This window comes from Stenella coeruleoalba (assembly GCF_951394435.1).
Source record: "Stenella coeruleoalba genome assembly, chromosome: 5".
Taxonomy (NCBI): Eukaryota; Metazoa; Chordata; class Mammalia; order Artiodactyla; family Delphinidae; genus Stenella; species Stenella coeruleoalba.
The window spans coordinates 58,233,604-58,252,229 of record NC_137150.1 but is presented as its reverse complement, the minus strand read 5'-3'; the positions used below and the strand labels follow the sequence as shown (position 1 = coordinate 58,252,229).

At 38.1% G+C, this 18,626-nt stretch overlaps 1 long non-coding RNA gene across 1 annotated transcript in view; it reads left to right on the top strand.

The window, feature by feature from the left end:
* Positions 1-18,117, top strand: part of LOC307186528 — a 71,857-nt gene extending 53,740 nt beyond the window's left edge. The window contains exons 2-3 of the long non-coding RNA XR_013828386.1: positions 17,343-17,398; positions 17,674-18,117. This is a non-coding gene — a long non-coding RNA (uncharacterized lncRNA). The remainder of the gene's footprint in view (positions 1-17,342; positions 17,399-17,673) is intronic.
* Positions 18,118-18,626: the final 509 nt, after the last annotated feature.

Here is an 18,626-nt window from a genome sequence, read left to right as displayed (position 1 = left end):
GGGTCCTCAATGTACAGATGAAGAAACAAACAAGGAGAGGAGATCAGCCTCTTCAGCCCTCACTTGGGATGTTGTGTGTAGAAGTGGAAAAGCCCAGGGGGAAAGAAGCTGTGCTCCATCTTTGTGGTTCTCAGCTCTACCACAGAAGGGCCTGAACCAGCTAGCCTGGCACTCCTTCTCTTTGTCCTGATCCTGGGGCAAAGCCAGCACTCTAAGCCACTCTCCAGAGTTCTGTGTGTCAGGCCAAGGGGGCAGGGCTAAGTTCTATTCAAAAGAGAGTAAATGCCAGAAACAGGATGGGAGTTGGGGGCAGGTTAAGGGGTTGGGGAAGAAGAAGGAATTCTGTCTTCAACATAAAGAGAATGTTGAATGGAAGTCCAAATATTTTTTAATAACACATTTTTGGATAACAGTAGGAGAAGTTTTCTTACCTTCCCCATCCCAAACCTTGAGGTAGTATCAATCAGAATAGCTGCTTTATTTTAGTTTTTTAAAATATAATTTATATAATTCTAACATATGAAAACCTGTGTTTATAAAATAGATTAAAATGGCATTATTTTGTTTACTAAAGGAGTTATTATAAAATACCTTTAACTAACCTCCTCAGAACATTTAAAAATAGATCCATTTCTTAAAGATTTGTCTATTACCCTAAGCAGCAAGGTGTACTGTACACCAAACCATCTATGTTTCCCATGCCATTAATGATGTTACCTGTATTTCAGGACTGAGAAGAAAAGTGAAAAAGCACTGAAATAATTTTATTCCTGCCCTTTCCCACTACCTCAGACTCTGATCATCAGATCTCTGTGCTGCTGGCCACCACTCCCATTCCTTGTCCCACTAACATAAGAGGTGAGGAGGCAAAGTAAGAGGCCCTGTTACATGTAAGTGGGAGAAGGGGTGAATGCCACTGGTTGTGTTCCCTGGAAGCATGTCCTTAGACAAGCAAAAGGTCTTTGAAAGAAAGGGAAGGGGGAGGAAGCAAGATTGGGCAAGATTGAGAGATTTCAGATCATGATGCAAGTGTGGCAAGGTCTCTGCCAACCCTGTGGAGCTCCAGAGCAAATATTGACCATCAGAGGGATTCTAGATTGTGCTGAGATATTCCCCCATCTTGCTCAGTCATGGGCTACCAGTTACCCCAGGAAGAGTGAGACCCTGGCTGTCTGCAGTTGAGGCAAACTCTGAAGAAGCCAGTGATTTGAGACTGTCTGCTATTAGCCGCTTCCTGCAGCCGGGCAGATATTCACTCCTGGAAGAAGGAACTGGGCAGCTCATTTCTGTGTCTACCACAGTCCATCCCTTGTCCCTCCTGGATCTCCTTCTCCACATGTTTTGGCAGCACATCCTCTGGGATTCTGATGGACCTCCTTTCCTGAGAGAAACTTAGAAAAGGGACGTTAGCAGGACAAGCTGTAGCTACCATAGCTAAAGTAGATTCCAACAACTGGTACTCATGTCCTCCCTCCTCCACTCAACTATCCAGGGTCTCCTCAAATTTGGTACCAAATCTAGTCTTGTCTACAGTATACCTGATAGCACTACCCCAACCCTTATTCCTGAGGGATCTAAGCCCATCAGACTGTCCCACCTTGGGCCAAAATGATCCTCCACTTACACCCCTGCCTTGTAGAGTCGTTGGATGGGGACAGCCCTGAGAAGAGTACCACCCTGACTCTCTGCAGCCAACACAGATCCTAAAGCACGAATGGATGGAGGCAGCCTGCTGATCACATTCCCTGCATCTGACAGCAAGTCCTTCCTTGAAGGCAGAGCTGAGCAGTGCATTTCTACGTCTGCCATTGGTGAATGCTATTTTAAGCACCTGTCACAAAATAATAAGAAAAATATTACTTATGCTAGAATAATTCATCTATTATTCAGTGTTTGTATATTTTTATTTTTTAAGTAAAAAATCATGATTTTTTTTTGCTTAAAAGTTTAGGTTTCTCTTTAAAATCACATATTTCTGGGTTACTAGGTGGAACAGAGCAGGAGGAAACAACCATCTGGCTCTTTAATAAGTGTGAGTTTTTGATTTAGTAGGTGGTGTTTGTGTTAAAGAACACAGGTCTTTTGGGTTATCTTTCTTCATTCCTTAAAAAAGGAGACAGAAATTCCAAAATAGTCTTGTTTGTTTGCTTAAGAGTCTGTTATTTTTCTGATAACTAAAGCTTCAGAGTGAAACATAAAGTCCTGGTAAAACTGACTGAGTGAATGCTTCGGATATGTGGTAAACTAGAAGAACGAGAAGATGAATTTCCAGAGATGACTGTTAAAAAAGCCTCAAGTGGTGGAGACCATCCTCAAGAGGAGGAGGGAATGAAAAATGAATTCATTCTTTAATAAATGGGCATCAGTGTCCGAAATGAACAGACTCTTAAGAGGGGCTAATGCACAGCCTAACTCCCTGAGAGGAGGCTCTCCTCTGTGGGAACCACCCAGCAGGCTCACCTCAATGTGGACACAGTGATTCTTGAAGTTGCTTACATAAGCAGTAGTATTGCACAAGTGTGGAACCTAAAGGGGCTAGAATCCTGTGAAGCAATTGGTGGGACTGAGCTATAATCACTATGTTTATCACTGTCGGTACAGTTGGCAGACTTCAGTAGCTTGGAAAATCATGGGTATGTATACATGTATATACATACTTTGTGTGGGTATGTATACAAACTTTGCAGATAAAATTCCAATATCTGTGTTCACAAGAGAACACAGATACAAATACGTACATATAGAAATCCGCATCTTGGCAAATTAACCAATCTCGCTCTGTTGACTAAAGGAGTCTTACCTAAGTCCCAAAACAAATTAACCTTAAAGAACTACAGTGTCAAACCCTTTGGTAGAATTCTTTAAGGGCCAGGACCTTGTTGAAACTCCTAGAGTGGTGTTTGGCATATCATAGTTACTCAATAAATGTTCACTGAATGAAGGATAGATGGATGATGGATAAATGATATTTGATTAAGTACATGCAGAATAATAAAGTGAGTCAGTCCTTAGGAGCTTATGATTTACTTCATTTAGCTCAAATAAATGCCAGTGGTTATAATGATAGGGATTGCAAGAATTGTAATGGACTTTAGGAATGGTCTAGTTAAATTCTCTTATTTTACTCATGAGAAAAATGAAGCTTAGAGGAGTGAAATGACTCAAATAAGATCACTCATCCAACCTGTGATCTAATCTGTTCTAGGTATTCTGCCCTTGAATTCACAGTGCTGCCGGATGGTTATCAACAGATCTTAAATTGGTTCCACATAGATATGTTCATCTATGTAATACCATATCAGAGAGAGAGAGAGAATCTATGCACTATTTCTTCTCTTTTTATAATTGACATATCATTGTATGAGTTTCAGGTGTATACCATAAAGGTTTGACTTACACATGTTGTGAAATTATTGCCACAATAAGTATAGTTAATGTCCATCACCACATATAGATACAATAGGAAGGAAGGAAGGAAGGAAGGGAGAAAGAGAGAAAGAAAGAGTCTGAGTCCATTTCAGATTTCTTCTTGTTTTCCCCTCACAACATTATTTGCATAGGTGTGGTGAACTGACTTCTCCTCCCCTTACCAGTTCTCTCTTGGAATATTTTCTTTTTGTGGATATTTTAGAGTTAATTTCATTCTGGATTCTGGTAAACCTGATCATTGAAAACAGTTGGGGCACTGTCTCGGATGCCTATTCTGTTTATAGTCACATAACAAACATTTCAGTCTTTTGCAGGTGCAGTTACTAGATTTAAGCCATATCGTGCCAGGCACATTGCCGTTCACTTTCTATCTCAGGTGCCCTCTACAGCTAACCTTTTAACAGAGTGCCTGCTGTCATCATTAAAGGGTCCACAGAGCTCTGTTACAGAATAATAACCTTGGCATCCCGGTGCCAGGTGCCAAACCCCTCTCCACAGCCTGTTATAGAATTTGGTCCTCTCTGGCACTCAGTCGCTTGGAAGTGGAAGCTGGCCTTCAGTGACCTTTCTATTTTTAACTGCAGTCTTATTTTCCTTCTCCCATTATTTCTCTTCTTCTCCTTAGCCTCTGTAATGCTTTAGTTCAGGTCAGGCTCAGCTCAACTTCCACTTTCTTCATTTAACCTCTCAATTCTCCTGACAGCTCATTCTTTTCCTTTGTCAAAGCTGTACCTTGCAGAATGTTCTCAGACTATAACTGGGGTTTGGGCTCATGCTTAGGCAAAAGTATGTATTTTATTTCTAATTATAAAGTACTACTTTATAACTTGAAAGAAAATATATCTGGAGCAGGGACTGCTGTAAGCTTGGTAATGGAGCACTGAACAACATTGTCCCTGTCCTCAGTGCAGCTAACGTCTTAGAGGGGAAGGCAGGTTATAAATGAGTGTACATTCAATAGACATGAGATAGTGATAGTGCTATGAAGGAAAATAAAGCAGGGGGAGGAAACAGACAAGAACAGAGAGGTGAAGGAGCAATACTTTGGTTAGAGTCAGGAGAACCTCTCTAAGGATATGACATTGAGCAGAGACAGGGACAAACTGAGGAAGTAGACTCTGCAGAGACCTGGGCAAGTGTGTGCCAGGCAGAGGGACTAACAAATGCAAAAGCCTTGAGGTGGGAACAAGCATGGTCATTTCAAAGATGAACAAGTAGGCCACTGTGGCCTGAGGAATGTTGTAAGAGGGGAACGGTAAAAAGCTGGAGAGGTAGGTCAGGACCAGATCTCATACAGCCCAGGGAAAGACTTGAGGAAGCCATCAGAGAAGAAATGCAGAACAACATGGTCTGAATCGTGTACTAATAGAACTATTCTAGCTGCAGAGTGGAGAATTGACTTGGGGATGGAGGCAATGCACAAGAATGGAAACAGGGAAGGCAATTAAGTGACTATTGAAGTAAATCTAGGTAAGATTTTGGAAGATGGCAGTAGAGCTTATCAGAAGTGGTCAAATTCAGGATGTACTTTGCTCTAAAGAAAGGAGGGAAGGATGACTCCTAGGTTTTGGGCCTGAGCAAAAGGAAAATGGAGAGATCACTAACAATTTGTGGAAGCCAGGCAGGGTGCACATATCTGGTTTGTGTGGTAGGAAGGGAAGATATTCAAGAGTTCTGATTAGATGTAAATTTGAGATGATGGACTTGGAAAATTCAAAAGAATAAAAAAAGACATTTAAAAAAATCTTAGATATAGTGCTCTAATTCAAAGGAAAATACCTATTAACATTGTAGTTTTATCTTTCTGCATGTATTTACTGCATATTTTTATTTAGCTTTAAAACTACCTTATTTTAAAAGAATTGTGTTCTTTGAACTAATATACAAAGCTATATTATATTAGACGATGTTTTGATGTATAAAGGGAATTTTCTGAAAAGTTCATCTCTGTGCAAACTGAAAGTATCTATGCAAGTTTTTTTTTTTTTTCATCTTTATTGGAGTATAATTGCTTTACAATGGTGTGTTAGTTTCTGCTTTATAACAAAGTGAATCAGTTATACATATACATATGTTCCCATATCTCTTCCCTCTTGCATCTCCCGCCCTCCCACCCTCCCTATCCCACCCCTCCAGGCGGGTCACAAAGCACCGAGCTGATCCCTCTGTGCTATGCGGCTTCTTCCCACTAGCTATCTACCTTACGTTTGGTAGTGTGTATATGTCCATGCCTCTCTCTCGCTTTGTCACAACTTACCCTTCCCCCTCCCCATATCCTCAAGTCCATTCTCTAGTAGGTCTGTGTCTTTATTCTTGTCTTACCCCTAGGTTCTTCATGACATTTTTTTTTCTTAAATTCCGTATATATGTTTTAGCATACGGTATTTGTCTTTCTCTTTCTGACTTACTTCACTCTGTATGACAGACTCTAGGTCTATCCACCTCATTACAAATAGCTCAATTTCATTTCTTTTTATGGCTGAGTAATATTCCGTTGTATATATGTGCCACATCTTCTTTATCCATTCATCAGATGATGGACACTTAGGTTGTTTCCATCTCCGGGCTATTGTAAATAGAGCTGCAATGAACATTTTGGTACATGACTCTTTGAATTATGGTTTTCTCAGGGTATGTGCCCAGTAGTGGGATTGCTGGGTCATATGGTAGTTCTATTTGTAGTTTTCTAAGGAACCTCCATACTGTTCTGCATAGTGGCTGTACCAATTCACATTCCCACCAGCAGTGCAAGAGTGTTCCCTTTTCTCCACACCCTCTCCAGCATTTATTGTTTCTAGATTTTTAGATGATGACCATTCTGACTGGTGTGAGGTAATACCTCATTGTAGTTTTGATTTGCATTTCTCTAATGATTAATGATGTTGAGCATTCTTTCATGTGTTTGTTGGCAATCTGTATATCTTCTTTGGAGAAATGTCTATTTAGCTCTTCTGCCCATTTTTGAATTGGGTCGTTTGTTTTTTTGTTATTGAGCTGCATGAGCTGCTTATAAATTTTGGAGATTAATCCTTTGACAGTTGCTTCATTTGCAAATATTTCTCCCATTCTGAGGGTTGTCTTTTGGTCTTGTTTATGGTTTCCTTTGCTGTGCAAAAGCTTTGAAGTTTCATTAGGTCCCATTTGTTTATTTTTGTTTTTATTTCCATTTCTCTAGGAGGTGGGTCAAAAAGGATCTTGCTGTGATTTATGTCATAGAGTGTTCTGCCTATGTTTTCCTCTAAGAGTTCGATAGTTTCTGGCCTTACATTTAGGTCTTTAATCCATTTTGAGCTTATTTTTGTGTATGGTGTTAGGGAGTGATCTAATCTCATACTTTTACATGTACCTGTCCAGTTTTCCCAGCACCACTTATTGAAGAGGCTGTCCTTTCTCCACTGTACATTCCTGCCTCCTTTATCAAAGATAAGGTGGCCATATGTGCATGGGTTTATCTCTGGGCTTTCTGTTCCTGTTTAAATATACAAGAGAGTAAGACTCCAAGAAAGCCCAGGCCTTAATGTTTGAAAAGGTGCCTGATCTTCTCCCAGTGAAAATACAGTGTGGGAACACTGGCAGTAATGGATGGATGTGAAAGTCTCTCTCCATTCCTTCAGCTATTGATGTTTAATATTAATCAGGGATAGCACAAGATGAGGTCAGCTTCATAAGAAGCTGTGTAAGGGTCTGAGAAGAAGCTGGTATTGATTTTTATTGTTTTTTATTTTTTGAATTTTATTTATTTATATTTTATACAACAAGTTCTTATTAGTTATCAATTTTATACATATTAGTGTATATATGTCAATCCCAATCTCCCAACTCACCACCACCACGCTCCCCAGCTCCGATTTCCCCCCTTGGTGTCCATACGTTTGTTCTCTACATCTGTGTTTCTCTTTCTGCCTTGCAAATTGGTTCATCTGTACCACATTTTTAAATTCCACATATATGCATTTGTATATGATATTTGTTTTATTTTTGTGACTTACTTCACTCCGTATGACAGTCTCTAGGTCCATCCACATCTCTACAAATGACCCAATTTCATTCCTTTTTATGGCTGAGTAATATTACATTGTATATATGTACCACATTTTCTTTATCCATTCATCTGTTGATGGGCATTTAAGTTGCTTCCATGACCTAGCTATTGTAAACAGTGCTGCAATGAACACTGGGGTGCATGTGTCTTTTTGCATTATGGTTTTCTCTGGGTATATGCCCAGTAGTGGGATTGCTGGGTCATATGGTTATTTTATTTTTAGTTTTTTAAGGAACCTCTATACTGTTCTCCATAGTGGCTCTATCAGTTTACATTCCCACCAACAGTGCAAGAGGGTTCCCTTTTCTCTGCACCCTCTTCAGCATTTGTTGTTTATAGATTTTCTGATGATGCCCATTCTAACTGATGTGAGGTGATACCTCATTGTAGTTTTGATTTGCATTTCTCTGGTAATTAGTGATGTCAAGCAGCTTTTCATGTGCCTCTTGGCCATCTGTATGTCTTCTTTGGAGAAATGTCTATTTAGGTCTTCTGCCCATTTTTTGATTGGGTTTTTTTTTTTTAATATTGAGCTGCATGAGCTGTTTCTATATTTTGGAGATTAATCCTTTGTCTATTGATTCATTTCCAAATATGTTCTCCCATTCTGAGGGCTGTCTTTTTTACAGTTTCCTTTGCTGTGCAAAAGCATTTAAGTTTCATTAGGTCCCATTTGATTATTTTTGTTTTTATTTTCATTACTCTAAGAGGTGGGTCAGAAAAGATCTTGCTGTGACTTATGTCAAAGAGTGTTCTTCCTATGTTTTCCTCTAAGAGTTTTATAGTGTCCCGTCTTACATTTAGGTCTTTAATCCATTTTGAGTTCATTTTTGTGTATGGTGTTAGGGAGTGTTCTCATGCCATTCTTTTACATGTAGCTGTCCAGTTTTCCCAGCACCACTTATTGAAGATATTGTCTTTTCTCCATTGTATATCCTTGCCTACTTTGTCATAGATTAGTTGACCATAGGTGCGTGGATTTATCTCTGGGCTTTCTATCCTTTTCCATTGATCTATTATTTCTGTTTTTGTGCCAGTACCGTATTGTCTTGATTACTGTAGCTTTGTAGTATACTCTGAAGTCAGGGATCCTGATTCCTCCAGCTCTGTTTTTCTTTCTCAGTATTGCTTTGGCTATTTGGGGTCTTTTGTGTTTCCATACAAATTGTAAACTTTTTTGTTCTAATTCTGTGAAAAATGCCATTGGCAATTTGATAGGAATTGCAATGAATCTGTAGATTGCTTTGGGTATTATAGTCACTTTCACAATATTAATTCTTCCAATCCAAGAACATGGTATATCTCTCCATCTGTTTGTGTCATCTTTGATTTCTTTCATCAGTGTCTTATAGTTTTCTGAGTACAGGTCTTTTACCTTCCTAGGTAGGTTTATTCCTAGGTATTTTATTCTTTTTGTTGCAGTGGTGAATGGAATTGTTTCCTTAATTTCTCCTTCTGATCTTTCATTGTTAGTGTACAGGAATACAAGACAATTCTGTGCATTAATTTTGTATCCTGCAACTTTACCAAATTCATTGATTAGTGCTATAGTTTTCTGGTGGCATGGTTAGGATTCTCTATGTATAGTATCATGTCATCTGTGAACAGTGACAGTTTTACTTCTTCTTTCCAATTTAGATTCATTTTATTTCTTTTTCTTCTCTGATTGCCATGGCTAGGACTTCCAAAACTACATTGAATAATAGTGGTGAGAGAGGACATCCTTGTCTTGTTCCTGATCTTAGAGGAAATGCTTTCAATTTTTCACCATTGAGAATGATGTTTGCTGTGGGTTTGTTATATATGGTCTTTATAGTGTTAAGGTAGGTTTCCTCTATGCCCACTTTCTGGAGAGTTTTTATCATAAATGGGTGTTGAATTTTGTCAAAAGCTTTTTCTGCATCTATTGAGATGATCATGTGGTTTTTATTCTTCTATTTGTTAATATGGTGTATCACATTGATTTGTGTATATTGAGGAATCCTTGCATCCCTGGGATAAATCCCACTTGGTCATGGTGTATGATCCTTTTAATGTGTGGTTGGATTCTGTTTGCTAGTATTTTGTTCAGGATTTTTGCATCTATTTTCATCAGTGACATTGGTCTGTAATTTTCTTTTTTTGTAGTATCTCTGTCTGGTTTTGATATCAGGGTGATGGTGGTCTCATAGAATGAATTTGAGAGTATTCCTCCCTCTGCAATTTCTTGGAAGAGTTTGAGAAGGATGGGTGTTAGCTCTTCTCTAAATGTTTGATAAAAATCACCTGTGAAGCCATCTGGTCCTGGGCTTTTGTTTGTTGGAAGATTTTTAATCACAGTTTCAATTTCATTACCTGTAATTGGTCTGTTCATATTTTCTATTTCTTCCTGGTTCAGTCTTGGAAGGTTATACCTTTTTAAGAATTTGTCCATTTCTTCCAGGTTGTCCATTTTATTGGCATAGAGTTGCTTGTAGTAGTCTCTTTGTATACTTTGTATTTCTGCAGTGTCCATTGTAACTTCTCCGTTTTCATTTCTAATTTTATTGATTTGAGTCTTCTCCCTCTTTTTCTTGATGAGTCTGGCTAAAAGTTGATCAATTTTGTTTATCTTCTCAAAGAACCAGATATTAGTTTTATTGATCTTTGCTATTGTTTCTATTTCATTTATTTCTGCTCTGATCTTTAGGATTTCTTTGCTTCTACTAACTTTGGGTTTCGTTTGTTCTTCTTGCTTTAGTTCATTTAGGTGTAAGTTTAGATTGTTTATTTGAGATTTTTCTTGTTTCTTGAGGTAGGATTGTATTGCTATAAACTTCCCTCTCAGAACTACTTTTGCTGCTTCCTATAGATTTTGGATCATCGTGTTTTTGTTGTCATTTGACCCTAGGTGTTTTTTGATTTCCTCTTTGATTTCTTCAGTGATCTGTTGGTTATTTAGTAATGTAGTGTTTAGCCTCCATGTGTTTGTGTTTTTTACGTTTTTTTCCCTGTAATTGATTTCTAATCTTATAGCGTTGTGGTCAGAAAAGATGCTTGATATGGTTTCAATTTTCTTAAATTTACCGAGGCCTGATTTGTGACCTAAGATGTGCTGTATCCTGGAGAATGTTCTGTGTGCGCTTGTGAAGAAAGTGTAATCTGCTGTTTTCAGATGGAATGTCCTATAAATATCAGTTAAATCTATCTGGTCTATTGTGTCATTTAAAGCTTGTGTTTCCTTATTGATTTTCTGTCTGGATGATCTGCCCATTCGTGTAAGTGAGGTGTTAAAGTCCCCACTATTATTGTGTTACTGTTGATTTCCTCTTTTATAGCTGTTAGCATTTGCCTTATGTATTGTGCTCCTATGTTGGGTGCATATATATCTATAACTGTTATGTCTTCTTCTTGGATTGATCCCTTGATCATTATGTAGTGTCTTTCCTTGTCTCTTGTAACATTCTTTATTTTAAAGTCTATTTTATCTGATATGAGTATTGATACTCCAGCTGTCTTGTGATTTACATTTGCATGGAATATGTTTTTTCATCCCCTCACTTTCAGTCTGTATGTGTCCCTAGGTCTGAAGTGGATCTCTTGTAGACAGCATATATATGGGTCTTGTTTTTGTATCCATTCAGCGAGCCTGTGTGTTTTGGTTGGAGCAATTAATCCATTGACATTTAAGGTAATTATTGATATATATGTTCCTTTTATCATTTTCTTAACTGTTTTGGGTTTGTTTTTGAAGGTCCTTGTCTTCGCTTGTATTTCCCACCTAGAGAAGTTCCTTTAGCATTTGTTGTAGAGCTGGTTTGGTGGTGCTGAATTCTCTTAGCTTTTGCTTGTAAAACTTTTGATTTCTCCATCAAATCTGAACGAGATTACAAGTGAAAATAAAAATGGCAACTTGGATAGAACTTTTTAAAAAATGCAAAATACTCTGATTGATGTGAATATGAATGTGTGAGAGATAGTCGTGAGATAATAAACCTATGGGAAAAAAACCCAGAATGTTTTAAAGAGATACATTCAGAGGACACAAAGAAGAGCTCTTGGATGTTAAAATACAATAGCAGAAATTAAAAATTCAATAGAAATTCTTGAGGATAAAGTTGAGGAAAGCTTATAGAAAGTGAAACAGAAAGGTAAAGCTATGGAAGATAATACAGGCAGAGAATAGGAAAATTAGTGGGGCAGTCCATGAAATTTAGAAGCAGAGAACAGAGAAAAGAGAAGGGAGGAAATTAACACAGAAATAATTCAAGAACCTTCTCCAGAACTGAAGCACAGCATTTCCAGACTGAAATGTCTCACTGTGCCTTCATGATTATGAATGAGAAAAGCCTACCACAAGACACAGCATTGTGAAATTTCAGGATACTGAAATCAAAATATAAAATAATAAGAAAAGTATTCAGATTGAAAGTTCATGATTCATTGAAAATACCACTAATCAATTTGTCAATAAGGCATGGAGGTTAAGAGCATGAATTTGCCATCCAGCTCAGCTGAATTCAAATCCCAGACTCTATACTCACTAGCCCTATAACTCTGGGAAAGTCATTGCAACCCTGTGTCTCAGCTTCCATATCTGTAAAAAAGGAAGTTAAAGTAGCACCTACCTTATAGGTTTGTTGTATTACATGAGATAATAAACATAAATACATACAGAAGTGTGACTGGAACATAGTCAGTGCTGAGAAAATGTTAGCCTTTGTTATTGAGCCTCTTATTAACAACTATAGAAGCTAGAAGGCAATAGATCAAAGGCTTCACAATTCTGAGGGTACATGTTTTCTTGTCTATAATTCTATTCCCAGCCTACTATTACTTAAGTATCAGAGTAAAATTTTAAAATTTTCAGACTGCAAAAAGGTAAGAAAAAGATTTACCTCTTATATGCAGTTCCTCAGGAATCTGTGTTCCGCCAAAACAAAGAAAACTAAGAGAGAAAGACATGGAATCCAGGAAAAAGGAAATTCCATACAAGAAGTAGAAAGAAAATCCCCAAGATGATGGTGAAAGGAGACCCGCAAACAAGAGCTAAGCTTCAGACATCCAGATGTGGAAAGTGAAAGGCTCATGAGAGACTTTTTTTAGGAGGATGACATTGATGCTTAACGTACATGCATGTACTGAAAGAAGATTTGCATAACTGGGGAAGTAAATAAAAGAACTACAAATACATAGGAAGCTAAGAATGGACAACAATAGCATTACCTAAAAATTAAAAAAAAGAAACAAGGAAACCCAAACTTGTTAAGGAAAAGTAATAACAGTACCCAATATGACTGAGCAAGGTCTCGTGTTTATATAGTCTTAATACTATACACGCTGTAGTGATAATACAAAATTATGATGAAACTCTGTTGAGAAAAAAGGGAAAGAGTGAGGTTGTATGTGTAAGCTGGGGATAGAGGCAGTGAAAGAAAGCTAAATTGTAATTTTCCATAGTAGGAAGTCAGTATATAATGCGTAAAATTGAAAAATTAAGCTTGTTTGCTTGTTTGTTTGTTTTTAGATTGGTGGAAGTATGGAGGCAAATATGCTAAGAATCAGTTAAAAGAGCTAAAAGTGGCTACCTCTAGGCAACAGAAATTGGAAAGAGGTAGTCAGAGTTCTGCTTTTTTACTGTAATAAGGCTTGTACAACAATTTGACTCTCTAAATTATGATCATGTGTAACTGTGATAAGAAATTAGCACTGAATTAAAAAATAAGCATTGCCCCCCAAATTAGAGCACAATGAAATTAAATGACACTTGCTCATGATCAGTATTATTATGTAACAAACATCCTTATATCCTCAAATATTGATCTCTGACAAAATCTCTGACAATTTATTTTACATAAACATCTAGAGGTAGAACTCCTTTGTTTAAAAAAGTCTATGAACTCTTTAAAGCCTCTTTGTATATATTCCCAAACTATATTCCAGAAAAATTGTATCAAAATACTCTCACAGCAGCCATCGAGGAGAGTAACTCTCTCAACATACTCTCATCAGCATTAAGTATTAATTTTCAATCAATTTTGTTAGTTAGTATAAAGAAAATATAATTTAATTGGTTTATCAAAAGGAAAATTAGATTCTGTTCATATGAATAGCTGCCTAATGGTTAAAATTTTTAGTGACTTCCTGAAGGCATAGCATAGAAGTTAGCCATTAATATCCATCTTTGGGGCTTTGTCTTTGATTAGGATATTTGGAAGAAAATGTGCCATCACACGAGTTATGTGATACAGACTTTATTATACTTGGTGTCATAAAAATAAACTTTATTCTGAGCTGAAGGAAATTAATGATCTTAGACTTTAAACATGGCCTTTCATTTTAGAAGTAGTTGTGTATTTTATGACTATCTTAAGTTTATGCAATGCTTCTCTCTGGAAAATATTTGTTCAATATTCACTTAACAAACATTGATTAAGTGTATACAGTGTTCTAGAATGTACTAAGTGCTGGGACACAATGGTAAACAAAACAGTTTTTGCCCTAAAATCTCAATCCTTGTGTAGGATTTACATAACAGCCTCAGAAAGTCAAGGTAATCTCAGCAATTGAGGGAGAAAATTATTTCTGAAAATATAAATGTCTCTATAGTATGAGAAATAGAGGTGAATAACTTGACTTCCTGGTTGCCAGCCAAGAGTTCAGTCAACTTAGAAACCGCTGCACCTAAGAATATTTAAACAAATCACGTTCAGGAGTAGCATATCATTACAATTAAATGTATGGTATGCACATGTGACTCAGATGTCACGTGGTCTCTATTCAGTTTATAAAAATGGATAGAGAAATCCATCTTCATGTGAAGTATATAGAATGTCCACAAACTCTGTTTCATCTTTATACATTCTCTGTAACTTAATTTTTTGTCAGAAGAGAGATTTGATCCTAGTTCAGAAAACACAAAATACTGTTACATGGTCGTTTCTGTCTTTGAATTGCATTGTCAATGACACTTTAAAAGAAATGAGACCTGACACATACTTTAAAATGTCAACATTGAATTATATCACCATAGTAAGAAGGAAAAACCTCACACAATTTTCACCCACCAGATGTAGACCATCCTGTTGCTCTGCTTCTCAGCCTTAGTGACAGTTTCCCACTTGTACAAAAGCTATTTCTGTGACAGAAACATGCCTTCTCTTTATTAGTCAGATCTGGAGTTATAACTCTCATCAAGAGAAAAACAAAAACAAAACAAAACAAAAAAAAACCACACTGCTTAGGAGCCATAAGACAGATAAAATCATTTTCATCCTCTACTCTCCCCACAGCACTGTGAGAACTTGGTTTCGCTTTTGAAAAGTGGCTTAATGATTAGAATGGAGTCAGGGTGTATTTGCAGAAAGACAGATTAACAGGTCACATTACGACAGTAGTTGGATAGAGTTATAAACGTCAGGGAGCATAACTCTCCTGTCCCAATGCTAGCGAGTAGCAAGTTAAGGAATCATTATCTGAATGTCTCTATTATCAAGGGGCCATGGCTCTCAACATGCTTCAATAAAACAAACTCATAAACATATCCTTCTGTTTTTCTAATCATTTCCCTATTTTTTTGCTTCTTTATGTGTAGCACTGAATAGTTTCGGTAAGTCAGACAGATGTGAGTTTCAGCCTTGATGACACTTAATTAACTATGTTAACTTGGGCTTAAACTCTGAAAAGCTCAGATCCCTCACCTGTAAAAAGAGTGAAATGCTCTCAAAAGGTAGAACAAAACTCCCCACTCCTTTAGTGTGGGCTGTGCATAATGACTTCCTTCTAAAGAATGAAGTACGGAAAAGAAGAAAAACAAATAACTTTACAGTGGAGCAATCTGACAAGCTCTCCCTCAAGGTTGATACCAACAGTGATGAGTCATATTGATAGTACCTACTGTTGATATCCTGTGCTGAGCATGGCACTTTTCCTCTGTGGTCTTCCTCCCCCAAAACCCATAACCCCTCTAATTATGAGGAAAATCATCAGAAAAACCTAAACTGAAGGGCATTCTACGAAATGCCCTGACCACTACTCCCAAGAAGGTAGAAATGGCATCTTTCCTCATGAATATTTTTAGTTATTACATATTATTTGATGATTATATATTTTCAAAATATACATTCCCACCCTACTGACTTCAGGCTTGGCCATTTGACTTGCTTTGACAAATGAAGTGTGAGCAGAGATGAAGTGTGTCCCTCTGAGCTTCTGTCTTGTGATTTTGGTATGCTGTTTTCCCTCTGAAACCTCCATTAAGGCCTCGCAGTCTACCGGCCCACATCCTAAGTGAAGACAATGAGCCGCCCAGCAGCAGTGTTACTGTGGCAGGAGAGGAAAATGTCATGTCCTGGGACCCACAGGAACCCTTAGGACAGACCACAAGTGAAGCTTCTTGGTTTTGTGCAGAAAAGAATTCAAGAGCGAGCCAAAGAAAAGCAAAAGCAAGTTTATTTCGAGAGATACGCACTCCATAGGCAGAATGCAGACTGTCTCAGAAAGTGAAAGTGGCCTCAGGGCAGGGGATTGTCAGTTTTTATGGGCTGAGTGATTTCACATGCTAACAAGTGGGAGGAATATCCTTGCTATTTTGGGGAAAGGTGGGGATTTTCCAGGAATTGGGCCACCACCCACCTTTTTGGCCTTTTATGGTCTGTCTCGGAACTGTCGGTGGGGGGGGGGGTGGGTAAGGGGGAGTGATTTTTAGTATTACATTGAAGGTATAATGAGGTAAAATCAATGACCAGACTGTTCTCGAAGCCATATTGGTTTCAGCTGGTTTCAGCCAGTTTTTATCGCATCCTAACAGCTGTGCCCCTTCTTCATTTATCTGGTGGTTGGGTCCTGCCCCTTCCCTTCCTGTCTCATTACCAAGCAAAGGGCTTGTTGCCTGACACACGTAGAAGCAAATACTCTGGCACCGGCTTTTGAGAAAAGAAAAAACTTTATTGTGAGGACAACCAGCAAGGAGACAGGAGGTACAGTTCAATTTTGTCAAACTGGGGTTCAGTCAAACTTTTATGAGTTAGGGGAGGAGGGTTGGTATGCAGAAGAACTGGCGGGACTTTGGAACTTGGCCATTTGCAGTAAGGTACGGTAAAGGGGCTTCAGTCTGGACCCTCCGCTTCTGAAAGTGTTCCAGCGTTCAGGTTCCAGTCACGTCCGAGCCTTTGGTTCCATGGGGGGAGAAACTGTGGTTCTGGGTGTTTTTTGAGGTCAAGATCTTCTCCTCTGCACATGCTTTGGGTTTTGTTCTGTTGTCTCTGAAAAACAGCTCAGTATCTTGTTAGAAACAAGATAGGGCCAGTTTGGGGCTGGTTCTGTGGTTACGGCGGTTGACCTATGAGAGACATGTAGTATATGAGAGAAAGAAATGTTATGAGTTATTGAGATGTTGGAGTCATCTTATGACAGCAAAACTGAGCTTAAGCTGAGGACCTAGCTCTACTCAAGTAATTGAAGTTCATACCTTTTCCCCTTCTCTCCCTTTCTTCCTCCATGTTCCCTCCTGTCTCCTCCGCTTCTTCTTCTACCAACTTCTTTTCATGACACATTAATTACACATTAATTTCTGAGCTTCTCCTTCCTCTAGTAACTACTTTTGGACTTGAGCATTCCAGCTTCTCTTCTTAAATTTGCTTTTAGCTATTTCTGTTGCTTTCATTTTTCTGGTGTTTACAACCAGAGGCACCAGTGAATGATTGGCGCTCAGATAAAATTCCCTCTGCTACTCACCTGCCTTGCCCTTTATTCTCCCCACATTGGTGTCCAGATGAAATCAGATTAAAATTAACATCCAGAAACTATTTGGATGGAAAAAGAAACTACCACAAGGGAAATTAGGCGTATTTTTAAAGAGGTTAGGAGCTGCTTATAACCATATAAGTCTAATACATTATTTTTTTTCTTTTAGCATCAGCTACCTCCTGAATCACTGCCCAGTTGCCAGCTGCAAGTCCTAGTTCCAAAGTAAGTCTAGCCAAGTCTAAAATTCTAGTTGACTCATCCAACCTTCATGTTCACCCAGGACTTACTTAAGCATCCAAAATAACTTAAAATTTTAGATTCTATCTTCCTAAGATATCTGCATCTGGTAAATGATGCAAAGGCTAAATGGGCAGAAAAGACTCCTCTTAATCATGTCTAAGTTCAATTTCACATGCATGCAACTTATATGGGGAAAAATATCATTAGATTCACCCAACCTTCACAAAGTTAAACTGTCAAATCAACTATCTTTTCAGGAAGCAAATGTCCACAGCACAAAACCAGAAGACTCTGAAAGGGTAGTGTTGCCAGATAATAGCAGAAGGAGCTGCTATTCTGAAGTCAGGCGCAGTTCACATTAGCTTCAGGATTAATGTCACTGGCACAGAGAGCAAGCTCACTGCCATCAGGTAAGCACACACACAACTTTTTCTAGTCCTGTAAAAAAGAGTAAGGGGGTTGATTTTCCTCCTCAACTTCTATCTTAGAATTCATATTGTCCTCTATGGAGTTCATTTATCTCTCTCATCTGAAGATGTAGGATATGTCTGCTCAGGTGGGTGCTCTGAGCATCTAGGAGCCAAATTTGGGGAGAAAGCCAGTCTGCAAAATAGTTGGTTGTTCAGGAGTAGCCTGTGTACTTCCTCCATGAAAAATCTTGTTGGTGCTACTGTGCTGGGGGTTTAAAAGAATGTGTCGCACAGGGGTGGGGTGTTAGGATACATTTTTCTTGTACAAAAACTTAAATGTATAGTTCAGAAAGAAAGAAAATAGTCTGGTTCATTTTGCCACACAAATGGCATCTAGACAAAATTTGGATCAATTGGATTCCAAATCCTATTAAGATATGATGGTAATTGAGATTCTATAGCTTTTACAAAGCTGATTAGGCGATTTTCACAATGTATAAGAATCTCTGCAGAATTTCCACTACTGTTCCTTTCCAGACTAAGAAAGGAGGAAGAAAGAGGAGAGTGATGGTTGGGGCAATCATTTAATGCCCTGGAAGACATTTAATTGCCTTACAGGTTTTATTTCTTTCGGCAAACTGGTCTTTGATTTTTCTGAGCTCACTATGGAAAACTTTGCTGGTCATCAAATTTCTGTTTTTTCTTATTCTTTGCTCAGTTGTTTTTGTTTGTGTGTGTTTTTAAAGATTGTTTTATAATCTACTTTAAATCTTATTTTTAAGTTTCATTATGGGAACAAG